Raw genomic sequence first — 12,941 nt, forward strand, 5'->3', positions numbered from 1 at the left:
ATCCTGCCACTCAGAGATACACGCATCAGCATAGCTCTGCAGTGCAGAAAGCAAAGAACGCACTCGCGCACTCGCAAAGGACATCTGCTGTAGCTTCTGATGACTCTCCCATTGAGCTAATTCAATCACTGTGGTTTACAATCAAAAGGTCCCGAGGGATGGAGTCATCAAATCAAATGGTATTTGTCACATGCTTCGTAAACAACAGGTGAAACTAACAGTGGAATGGTGACTAACGGGACCTTCCCAACAATGCAGAGAGAAAGAAAATAGAGAAATCATAGAAAAGTAATAACACGTAATAATAAAAGTAATAATAAATACACAATGAGTAACGATAACTTGGCTACATACACAGGGTACCAGTACTGAGTCAATGTGCAGGCGTACAAGGTAATTGAGGTAGATATGCAAATATAACTTGGAATAAAGTGACTAGGCAACAGGATAGATAATAGAGCCCCACAGTGGAGGTGTCATAATACCCATAAAACCTAGCGGTCAAACAGGGAAATGGTTCCAATACACTTTCCACCATTCATTTTTCAAATGGGGGATTTTAGAAACACTTAAAATAAGGGCTGTTTTATGTAGGCTAACCCTGGCGTGACGTTTTGATAACCATGTAAATCTTTCTCGGACAAGGTGACTTTTATCAATATATTCGCCTGTATTTACTCTCAGAATCGAAAATGCTAATTAGCATCAAAGTAGACATCATGCAAAACTACAAATCCCTGCACGCTCATGTGTGTCATATCTCGCTGACACCTTTGCTAACAGGTATTGTGTCAATTTAAAACGTGCACAAGACAGTTCACAGAATTGTCCATTTAAAGAAATGTAGCCAATTTATTCATTACTACATTTACCTAACAATAGATAGTTAATCCAGAGATTCTTACCTTTACCTCGATTTGACAGTCTCGTCCAGATCATCATGGCATTTGTAGTTCTTTATGATAGCCACATTAGCAGCTAATTAGCGTTTCATTTTGGGAGGGTAAATACAGGCCAATATATTGATAAAAGTCACCTTGTCCTAGAGGGATTTAAATGGTTATGAAAATGTCATGCCAGGGTAAGCCTACATTAAACACAGCCCTTATTTTAAGTGTTTCTAAAATCCCCTATGGGAAAAATGAATGGTGGAAAAACAATTGGAACCATTTCCCTGTTTGACCGCTAGGTTTTATGGGTATTATGACTCTTTATAAATAGTAGCAGCAGCATATGTGATGATTCAAAAAAAGTTAGGGCAAAAGGGGTCAATGCAGATAGTCCAGGTAGCTATTTGGTTAACTATTTGACTAACTATTTAGCAGTCTTATGGCTTGGGGGTAGAAGCTGTTCAGGGTCCTGTTGGTTCCACTTGCCGTGCGGTAGCAGAGAGAACAGTCTATGACTTGGGTGGCTGGAGTCTGAAAAATGTTTGGGTCATCCTGTGAAAGTTAGTATGTGTGTGTGTGCGTTTATGTATTTGTTGTTGTTTCTCTGTAATACTACTAGCAATGTTATGACGTTGTCTTTAGCTAGCCCAGATAGGTTCAATCTTCTAGCCTCATCACTAGCTACCAAGAAGCCATTTCAGGCTATCAATGTCACGAACTCTGATGCGGATGTGGTGCGAATCAATAGCAGGACACAGGAGCTCAGTTAATCCAGACTTTACTAGAAAATCCAAAATCAAAACACGGGTCAAACAACCCGGAGGCGAAACATACGCCACAGTGCGTAAAATACTCCCAAACCGAACTGCGCACGAACAATAGTGCGACGGTAAAACAAAGAGAGTCTAGCAAACAGCACTGCACCAAGCGACAGGAAAACAATTACACACAACACATGACAGAAACCACGAGAACTTATAGGACACATAATAAACACTAAACATGAACAGGTGTACTAAACAGACCAAACCAATCAAACATAGAAAACAAAGAACGGTGGCAGCTAGTACTCCGGAGACGACGACCGCCGAAGCCTGCCCGAACAAGGAGGAGGAGCAGCCTCGGCCGAAACCGTGACAATCAATCAAGTTAGAGTAGCTAGCTTGTCTAACTATATTAGCTGGCATGACTGCTGGCAAGATTGGTAGACTTTAGAAAAGCAAGCAATAACTAAATGTACTGAATAAGACTCACATTTTAGCAGAGATGCAGAGAAGCATATTTCATTTCTTAAATTAAAACAAATACAGACATGATACAGACAGCCCAAGAGGTATGCTTAGATATGCATAAAATTAAACATATTATGGACATAGAATTAAGTAGAACGATGATGGTTCTAGATTGCTACCACTTACTTGTATAAACCTATGCATAAATGCAGTGTACCACTGGTGGTCATTATGCCTCATGTCCACCATATGTTTTGTTTTACCCCATATGTAACTCTGTGTTGTTGTTTTTAATCGCACTGCTTTGCTTTATCTTGGCCAGGTCGCAGTTGTAAATGAGAACTTTTTCTCAACTGGCTTACCTGGTTAAATAAAAAAAAATAGTTTTGCCGGATATCTAGGCCGGATTTTCCGTACATGTGCTTCGCTTTTCAACTAGCTAAAAGCTAAAAGCTAGCTAGTTGGAGTCTGTGTGTGTTCTTCCATTTGTGTACCACATTAAAGCAACGCACGAGTTGAAAACATTGAACGCATCCGGTACACAGAACGCACCGCAGCCTAGTGCGGCATCCCCAACATGCTCTTGCGGACTGCTCCGTTGACAATGAATGACTTCCGCCAGAACGCAGAGTTTGATGCATCTGGTGGACATTAGGTGTTAGGGATGTAACAATTCACAAATATGCATCGGTCCCCTCCGCGGGAGCCCAAACCGATCCAAATGTGGCATCTGTAAGAAACCAATTCAAACATTACGAATCGCCGGTGCACTAACGTATTTTACTCATGTACATTTTTTTCTGCCTTATTCTGAAAATACCTCTAATCTGTTGTGACTGAATTGACGCGTCCTCTCCTTCAGCCTATCAAACTGTTATGCATGTAACTGAGTATGACATTGATCTACATGTCAGATAACTGTGCGCACAGTAAGGGAGATGCAGCTGCTCTTGCCAACGAAAGGTAGACCTACCCTGTCCCTGTTCTACTATTCCTACATCAGGACGTGCTTCAGCTTTGGTACATCTGGACGTGCTTCAGCTTTGGTACATCTGGACGTGCTTCAGCTTTGGTACATCTGGACGTGCTTCAGCTTTGGTACATCTGGACGTGCTTCAGCTTTGCTACATCTGGACGTGCTTCAGCTTTGGTACATCTGGACGTGCTTCAGCTTTGGTACATCTGGACGTGCTTCAGCTTTGGTACATCTGGACGTGCTTCAGCTTTGGTACATCTGGACGTGCTTCAGCTTTGGTACATCTGGACGTGCTTCAGCTTTGCTACATCTGGACGTGCTTCAGCTTTGGTACATCTGGACGTGCTTCAGCTTTGGTACATCTGGACGTGCTTCAGCTTTGGTACATCTGGACGTGCTTCAGCTTTGGTACATCTGGACGTGCTATGCGCTTCAGCTTTGGTACATCTGCACGGCAGCTTCAGCATTCAGATGCTTGTAAAAAATGGATTTCGCAAATAACAAATTATAGGTTTTATTAATTGAGGGACAACCAATGTAATTTGCTGGGTCATTGTTAACAAATGAACTGTAGAAAATGGTGTTCTACTGGTGGAGCTGTGTAGGCTACCGGCAGGGCCTAAGTGACAGGGGATGTTTATATTTTTGAGTGTCGTTACCCATTAATTCAAGTGCACAGGCACCTAGAACTGTTGTTTGGTTAGCAGTGATTCAGTAGCACATGGAGTTTGCAAAACAAATGGCCACTTGATGGGATTGATGAAAATAATCATGATATCATTCTGCCATGTAGGCATAGGCTACTTTGTAGCTAGTTAACGTTTAATTGAGAAGGTTTTTTGAGAAAGCCTTTCCATCTACCAGAATACGGTTAGGCCTATTGTTAGCTTTGCTATATTTGTCCTCTTCCTTAATTGTTTGAAACCTGGACGTTTTACTCCATATTATGAGGCATGTATTATCTTGCTTCAAAGTAGCCTATAGCCAAAATCCCACCATAGAAATGTTGAGGCAATTATTTTATAAAGACTTCCTCATATGCCTTCTCCCGTTCTATTCGTTCTTTCAACTTTCTTTCATTGTCTAGCAACCAAAGGCATTACCCTAGTCATATTAGCAACCCATGATAGTTGTTGCATCTTTAGATCTCCCCTCTTTCTAAATGTCTAACGGATATTACCATCTCTGTCCATGAAACCGCTCGCATGTTTTCCCGCAAACTGCATTTTAGAACATTTGCACATACACTACCAGTCAAAGGTTTGGACAAACCTACTCATTCAAGGGTTTTTGTTTATATGTAAAAAAAAATTACATTGTAGAATAATAGTGAAGACATCAAAACTATGAAATAACACATATCTAATCATGTAGTAACCAAAAAACGATTAAACAAATAAAAATAAAAATACACTACACAATTGCTGATGCTCCAGATACTCAACTAGTCCCAAGAAGGCCAGTTTTATTGCTTCTTTAAATCAGCACAACAATTTCCAGCTGTGCTAACATAATTGCAAAAGGGTTTTCTAATGATCAATTAGCCTTTTAAAATGATAAACTTGGATTAGCAAACACAACGTGCCATTGGAACACAGGACTGATGGTTGCTGATAATGGACCTCTGTACGCCTATGTAGATATTCCATTAAAAATCAGCCGTTTCCAGCAACAATAGCCATTTACAACATTAACAATGTCTACACTGTATTTCTGATCAATTGGACAAAAAAATTGCTCTTCTTTCGAAAACAAGGACATTTCTAAGTGAACCCAAACTTTTGAACGGTACTGTATATTTTATATTTAAGATTCTTCAAATAGCCACCCTTTGCCTTGATGACAGCTTTGCACACTCTTGGCATTCTCTCAACCAGCTTCATGAGGTAGTCACCTGGAATGCATTTCAATTAACAGGTGTGCCTTCTTAATAGTTAATTTGTGGAATTTCTTTCCTTCTTAATGTATTTGAGCCAATCAGTTGTGTTGTGACAAGGTATACAGAAGATAGCCCTATTTGGTAAAAGAACAAGTCCATATTAGTGCAGTGTAAAAACCATCTAGCGCTAGGATGAAACTGGCTCTCATGAGGACCGCCACAGGAAAGGAAGACCCAGAGTTACCTCTGCTGCAGATGATAAGTTAAATTAGAGTTACCAGCCTCAGAAATTGCAGCCCAAATAAATGCTTCACAGAGTTCAAGTAACAGACACATCTCAACATCAACTGTTCAGAGGAGACTGCGTGAATCAGGCCTTCATGGTCGAATTGCTGCAAAGAAACCAATACTAAAGGACACCAATAAGAAGAAGAGACTTGCTTGGGCCAAGAAACACGAGCAATGGACATTAGACTGGTGGAAATGTGTCCTTTGGTCTGGAGTCTAAATTTGAGATTTTTGGTTCCAACCGCCGTGTCTTTGTGTGGGTGAACGGATGATCTCTGCATGTGTATTTCCCACCATAAATCATGGAGGTGGAGGTGTTATGGTGTGGGGGTGCTTTGCTGGTGACACTGTCTATGATTTATTTCAAGGCACACTTAACCAGCATGGCTACCACAGCATTCTGCAGCGATACGCCATCCCATCTGGTTTGGGCTTAGTGGGACTATCATTTGTTTTTTAACAGGACAATGACCCAACACAGTTTTTTTTTTTTTGCTTACTACATGATTACATATGTGTTATTTCATAGTTTTGATGTCTTCACTATTAATCTACAATGTAGAAAATAGTAAAAATAAAGACAGACCCTGGAATGAGTAGGTGTGTCCAAACTTTTGACTGGTACTGTAAGTCTACCGCTGTGTGCACATTGCTGCAGAAGTTTATCAACATTTAGTTTATTAACATTTTAAGCTAAACCTTCTGATCTGTTCCATCAGCCTTATTAATTGATATGGCGTATACCTGTAGGCTAATTGGTGTGAAGGCTGTATTAGACTAAGCTTTTTTCCATTATTATTTTCTAGATAACAACAACATATGGTAACACAACAATCGCGAACGCCTAGCAACCCAAAGGTTGTGTGTTCAAATCTCATCACGGACAACTTTAGCATTTTAGCTATTTAGCCACTTTTCAACTACTTAGCATGTTAGCTAACCCTTCCGCTAACCCTAACTCTAACCCTTTTAGCTAACCCTTCCCCTAACCCTTTAACCTAACTCATAACCTTAACCCCTAGCCTAGCTAACATTAATCAGCTAGCTAACGTTAGCATTAGCCACCTAGCTAACGTTAGCCACAACAAATTGGAATTCGTAACATATCATCCGTTTAGCAAATTTGTAACATATTGTATGTTTTGCAAATTCATAACATATTGTACATTTTGCAAAATCGTAACATATCATACAAATTGTACTTCGTAACATATGATACGAAATGGATGATGGACATACACAAATTAATACATACCGTACGAAATGTAACATATCATACTAGATGGAGTGTCTCCAATTTACATACAGAGAATTATACAAAATGCTTTGAGACCAGGTTTCTAACCCTAACTTTAAATTAAAACCAAAAAGCAAATTGTTGTTTTCATGCATTTTTAAGATATAGCCAATTTTGACTTTTGTAGCTGCGGTAACTAATTCTTCTTCTTCTTCTTCTTCTTCTTCGATGAGGTTTAACGGCGGTTGGCATCCAATAAATGTTGCATTACCGCCACCTACTAGGCTGGAGTTTAACTCCCTTATACTTTGCTTTAAAAAAATAAAATACTACAAATACCCTACCATCTAACACTATACTCACAAAAATTAAAATAATAATAATAATAATAATAATAATAATAATAATAATAATAATAATAATAAATACCATACTCCACTATTTAAATATATTTATTCCTACTTCAGGCCAACAGCCTGAAAGGATGGGACACCACCACTCAACACACCACGTAACTCTTCTGATGTCAAGTCTCGCACACCCAAATACCTCTCTGCAGCTGCCACCACAACCTCTATTTTCTGTGACTTACGTTCCATCCCTGCAGTACAGTTGATAACCATCACTATAAATGCCAAAAATCCAATCTTACTGAAACATATATCACTTGTTGGTTTATCCCTCTGTACTGGTACAGATCTACTCCTCCCACCACTCCTCTCAGGATCCCTCCCCCTTGACCCATCTTCCTCTACTTTCTTCACTGCCTCAGCATATGACAACTTCTGCACTACTCTAACCCTGGAAACCTCAACCTGCCTCTCTACCCTGGAAACCTCAACCTGCCTCTCTCTCTCTCACACCGGACATGTCTGATCCCCAGCCCCATGGGAACCCCTACAACTAACACGTACCACTACTTTCCCCAATGCTACACATTCCTTTGTCTCATGCCCTTCTGCACACTTCTCACACCTCGGAACCTCCCTCCTACACACTGCTGCCACATGCCCAAAAGCTTGACACCTGTAACAAGGTAATGTATTCGGCACAAAAGCTTGTACAGGATAATTTATATATCCTAACATTCCGGTAACTAATGGAAACCGTTGTGCCTATTGTTCAAACGCATATCTGCCCTCTCATTGGCTAGAATGGTCCCACCTGCCTCCTCCCAACCCAACTGCCTTCCATTTTTAAATACATTTATTTTCATTGTTAGAGCGGCCACTTGAGTATCTGGTTAATAATCTGGGTTTGGGGCTTTGCTTGCATGCATCACCCGACCTGGCATTACAGGAAGGCTACAGAGAGGCTGAGGACGACATCAGGGCCAGCAAGCCAACTGCATCATCTGGCATCACCATCATCAAATCATCTAACCTAACTCCAGTGGGTTGTTAGAAGCACCAGTCGCTGTCATTAACTGGCACACTCCGTTGTGAAGGAACTCTCCGAGCTGGCTTCATCACCATCAATGTCTTTGTTTTGTTAATCTACCTACAGTGGGGAAAACAAGTATTTGATACACTGCCGATTTTGCAGGTTTTCCTACTTACAAAGCATGTAGAGGTCTGTAATTTTTATCATAGGTACACTTCAACTGTGAGAGACGGAATCTAAAACAAAAATCCAGAAAATCACATTGTATGATTTTTAAGTAATTCATTTGCATTTTATTGCATGACATAAGTATTTGGTACAGAAACCTTTGTTTGCAATTACAGAGATCATATGTTTCCTGTAGGTCTTGACCAGGTTTGCAAACACTGCAGCAGGGATTTTGGCCCACTCCTCCATACAGACCTTCTCCAGATCCTTCAGGTTTCGGGGCTGTTGCTGGGCAATACAGACTTTCAGCTCCCTCCAAAGATTTTCTATTGGGTTCAGGTCTGGAGACTGGCTAGGCCACTCCAGGACCTTGAGATGCTTCTTACGGAGCCATTCCTTAGTTGCCCTGGCTGTGTGTTTCGGGTCGTTGTCATGCTGGAAGACCCAGCCACGACCCATCTTCAATGCTCTTACTGAGGGTAGGAGGTTGTTGGCCAAGATCTCGCGATACATGGCCCCATCCATCCTCCCCTCAATACGGTGCAGTCGTCCTGCCCCTTTGCAGAAAAGCATCCCCAAAGAATGATGTTTCCACCTCCATGCTTCATGGTTGGGATGGAGTTCTTGGGGTTGTACTCATCCTTCTTCTTCCTCCAAACATGGCGAGTGGAGTTTAGACCAAAAAGCTCTATTTTTGTCTCATCAGACCACATGACCTTCTCCCATTCCTCCTCTGGATCATCCAGATGGTCATTGGCAAACTTCAGACGGGCCTGGACATGCGCTGGCTTGAGCAGGGGGACCTTGCGTGCGCTGCAGGATTTTAATCCATGATGGCATAGTGTGTTACTAATGGTTTTCTTTGAGACTATGGACCCAGCTCTCTTCAGGTCATTGACCAGGTCCTGCCGTGTAGTTCTGGGCTGATCCCTCACCTTCCTCATGATCGTTGATGCCCCACGAGGTGAGATCTTGCATGGAGCCCCAGACCGAGGGTGATTCACCATCATCTTGAACTTCTTCCATTTTCTAATAATTGCGCCTACAGTTGTTGCCTTCTCACCAAGCTGCTTGCCTATTGTCCTGTAGCCCATCCCAGCCTTGTGCAGGTCTACAATTTTATCCCTGATGTCCTTACACAGCTCTCTGGTCTTGGCCATAGTGGAGAGGTTGGAGTCTGTTTGATTGAGTATGTGGACAGGTGTCTTTTATACAGGTAACGAGTTCAAACAGGTGCAGTTAATACAGGTAATGAGTGGAGAACAGGAGGGCTTCTTAAAGAAAAACTAACAGGTCTGTGAGAGCCGGAATTCTTACTGGTTGGTAGGTGATCAAATACTTATGTCATGCAATAAAATGCAAATTAATTACTTTAAAATCATACGATGTGATTTTCTGGATTTTTGTTTTAGATTCCGTCTCTCGCAGTTGAAGTGTACCTATGATAAAAATTACAGACCTCTACATGCAAGTAGGAAAACCTGTAAAATCGGCAGTGTATCAAATACTTGTTCTCCCCACTGTAATTGTTATGTCTACTTAAATGTTTTGTCTTTATCTTTAGGCTTGTACTGCAATTCAGATTTTAGCTGCAAATGTGTAGCCTACAAGATGAAATGGACCAATGAAACAATAAACCCTGCAATATATATATGTATATATATATATATATATATATATATATATATATATATATATATATATATATATATATATATATATATATATAAACTGCTCAAAAAAATAAAGGGAACACTAAAAATAACACATCCTAGATCTGAATGAATGAAATAATCTTATTAAATACTTTTTCTTTACATAGTTGAATGTGCTGACAACAAAATCACACAAAAATGTTCAATGGAAATCAAATGTATCAACCCATGGAGGTCTGGATTTGGAGTCACCCCTCAAAATTAAAGTGGAAAACCACACTACAGGCTGATCCAACTTTGATGTAATGTCCTTAAAACAAGTCAAAATGAGGCTCAGTAGTGTGTGTGGCCTCCACGTGCCTGTATGACCTCCCTACAACGCCTGGGCATGCTCCTGATGAGGTGGCGGATGGTCTCCTGAGGGATCTCCTCCCAGACCTGGACTAAAGCATCCGCCAACTCCTGGACAGTCTGTGGTGCAACATGGCGTTGGTGGATGGAGCGAGACATGATGTCCCAGATGTGCTCAATTGGATTCAGGTCTGGGGAACGGGCGGTCCATAGCATCAATGCCTTCCTCTTGCAGGAACTGCTGACACACTCCAGCCACATGAGGTCTAGCATTGTCTTGCATTAGGAGGAACCCAGGGCCAACCGCACCAGCATATGGTCTCACAAGGGGTCTGAGAATCTCATCTCGGTACCTAATGGCAGTCAGGCTACCTCTGGCGAGCAAATGGATGGCTGTGCGGCCCCCCAAAGAAATGCCACCCCACACCATGACTGACCCACCGCCAAACCGGTCATGCTGGAGGATGTTGCAGGCAGCAGAACGTTCTCCACGGCGTCTCCAGACTCTGTCACGTCTGTCACATGTGCTCAGTGTGAACCTGCTTTCATCTGTGAAGAGCACAGGGCGCCAGTGGCGAATTTACCAATCTTGGTGTTCTCTGGCAAATGCCAAACGTCCTGCACGGGTTTGGGCTGTAAGCACAACCCCCACCTGTGGACGTCGGGCCCTCATACCACCCTCATAGAGTCTGTTTCTGACCGTTTGAGCAGACACATGCACATTTGTGGCCTGCTGGAGGTCATTTTGCAGGGCTCTGGCAGGGCTCCTCCTGCTCCTCCTTGCACAAAGGCGGAGGTAGCAGTCCTGCTGCTGTGTTGTTGCCCTCCTACGGCCTTCTCCACGTCTCCTGATGTACTGGCCTGTCTCCTGGTAGCGCCTCCATGCTCTGGACACTACACTGACAGACACAGCAAACCTTCTTGCCACAGCTCGCATTGATGTGCCATCCTGGATGAGCTGCACTACCTGAGCCACTTGTGTGGGTTGTAGACTCCGTCTCATGCTACCACTAGAGTGAAAGCACCGCCAGCATTCAAAAGTGACCAAAACATCAGCCAGGAAGCATAGGAACTGAGAAGTGGTCTGTGGTCACCACCTGCAAAACCAGTCCTTTATTGGGGGTGTCTTGCTAATTGCCTATAATTTCCACCTGTTGTCTATTCCATTTGCACAACAGCATGTGAAATGTATTGTCAATCAGTGTTGCTTCCTAAGTGGACAGTTTGATTTCACAGAAGTGTGATTGACTTGGAGTTACATTGTGTTGTTTAAGTGTTCCCTTTATTTTTTTGAGCAGTATATATATATATATATATATATATATATATATATATATATATATATATATATATATATATATATATATGCAGGGTTTATTGTTTCATTGGTATATATATATATATATGCAGGTTTCATATATATATATATATATATATATATATATATATATATATATATATATATGCAGGGTTTATTGTTTCATTTCATTTCATTTCTTGTAGGCTACACATTTGCAGCTAAAATCTGAATTGCAGTATATGCCTACAGATACAGAGAAAACATTTAATATACAGTATGTGTAATGTAGCCTATCATGTAATATACAGTATGTGTAATGTAGCCTATCATGTAATATACAGTATGTGTAATGTAGCCTATCATGTAATATACAGTATGTGTAATGTAGCCTATCATGTAATATACAGTATGTGTAATGTAGCCTATCATGTAATATACAGTATGTGTAATGTAGCCTATCATGTAATATACAGTATGTGTAATGTAGCCTATCATGTAATATACAGTATGTGTAATGTAGCCTATCATGTAATATACAGTATGTGTAATGTAGCCTATCATGTAATATACAGTATGTGTAATGTAGCCTATCAATCGCAGAATCGGCTGTGACATAACGTGTAGCATTGAAACCATGCAGTTACATCTTGGTAGATGACTTTACAATCAAAGATCATTCAGTCAATTTATTCCTTGATCATTTTCATTCGGATTTTTTCAACCAGTGTAACCAACAACATGCACGGGCCAGCTCACGTTGAATTGCACGAACGGCATTCCCTTTACATTTTAGAAAGAAAGAGAACAACTGTAACATAGCGTATGCTTCAAAATAATAAACCCACATAGCCTAAGAGACACACATGAACAGTCAGACTTACCTTTCTCCAGGCTGCAATTTACATCTATGTTCCGAACTCAACTGATTTGTGATGGTGCGAAGGAATGGCAAATTCTGTCCGATGCCATGTTTAGTAATTTTAATATAGCTCTCTGAGCCTACAAGCCCGATTCTACCGTGCAAAAGGGAACCGTAGTTCTAAACTGCATTGCACTGTATGATAAATCCACCCCACAAAACACGCATATTGACAGCCGTGTGTGATGCGGCGAAACTGATGCTCGTTTATGGAAGTGATGGGGACGTTACAGTTGGGCAAGGCACTCTATCATATGGGGATCAAATTACAGCTACATTCTTAAAGAGATAGGCCTATTCATATGTCAATTTGCTAGTATCAACTTAACTCCCTGGTCAACAGTGACAATGTTTGGTGTTGCTGAAAAGACCATGGCTAGAACTCTGTCAGTCACATTGGTCCCGTGACTCAGATGGAGGTAAAAAGGGGGAGAGTATAGCCTACCAGAGGTGGTTTAGACTAGACCCAGGCTCAAGCAATACATAGGCTAACATTGCTTGAGATTTGGGGTTGCATTGGCTCCCCAAGCCAATCCACCTGGCCTATTAAAATAGACTTCTGATCCGGCATGTTCTGGTTCAATGTAGTAGAAACGGTTATTACTGAGATTATTATATTGACAGGTTTTGCCATGACAGTATGGCCATCAAATACAGAATGAT

At 41.2% G+C, this 12,941-nt stretch overlaps 1 protein-coding gene across 1 annotated transcript in view; it reads right to left on the minus strand.

Moving 5' to 3' along the window:
- The window catches only part of LOC121569946 (TLC domain-containing protein 4-B-like), a 40,923-nt gene extending 28,454 nt beyond the window's left edge, over nt 1-12,469 (minus strand). The window contains exon 1 of the mRNA XM_041881301.2: nt 12,241-12,469. The gene's annotated coding sequence lies outside the window, so the exon portion shown is untranslated. The remainder of the gene's footprint in view (nt 1-12,240) is intronic.
- Between the last annotated feature and the right edge of the window lie 472 nt (nt 12,470-12,941).

This window comes from Coregonus clupeaformis, chromosome 7 (assembly GCF_020615455.1).
Source record: "Coregonus clupeaformis isolate EN_2021a chromosome 7, ASM2061545v1, whole genome shotgun sequence".
Lineage (NCBI taxonomy): Eukaryota > Metazoa > Chordata > Actinopteri > Salmoniformes > Salmonidae > Coregonus > Coregonus clupeaformis.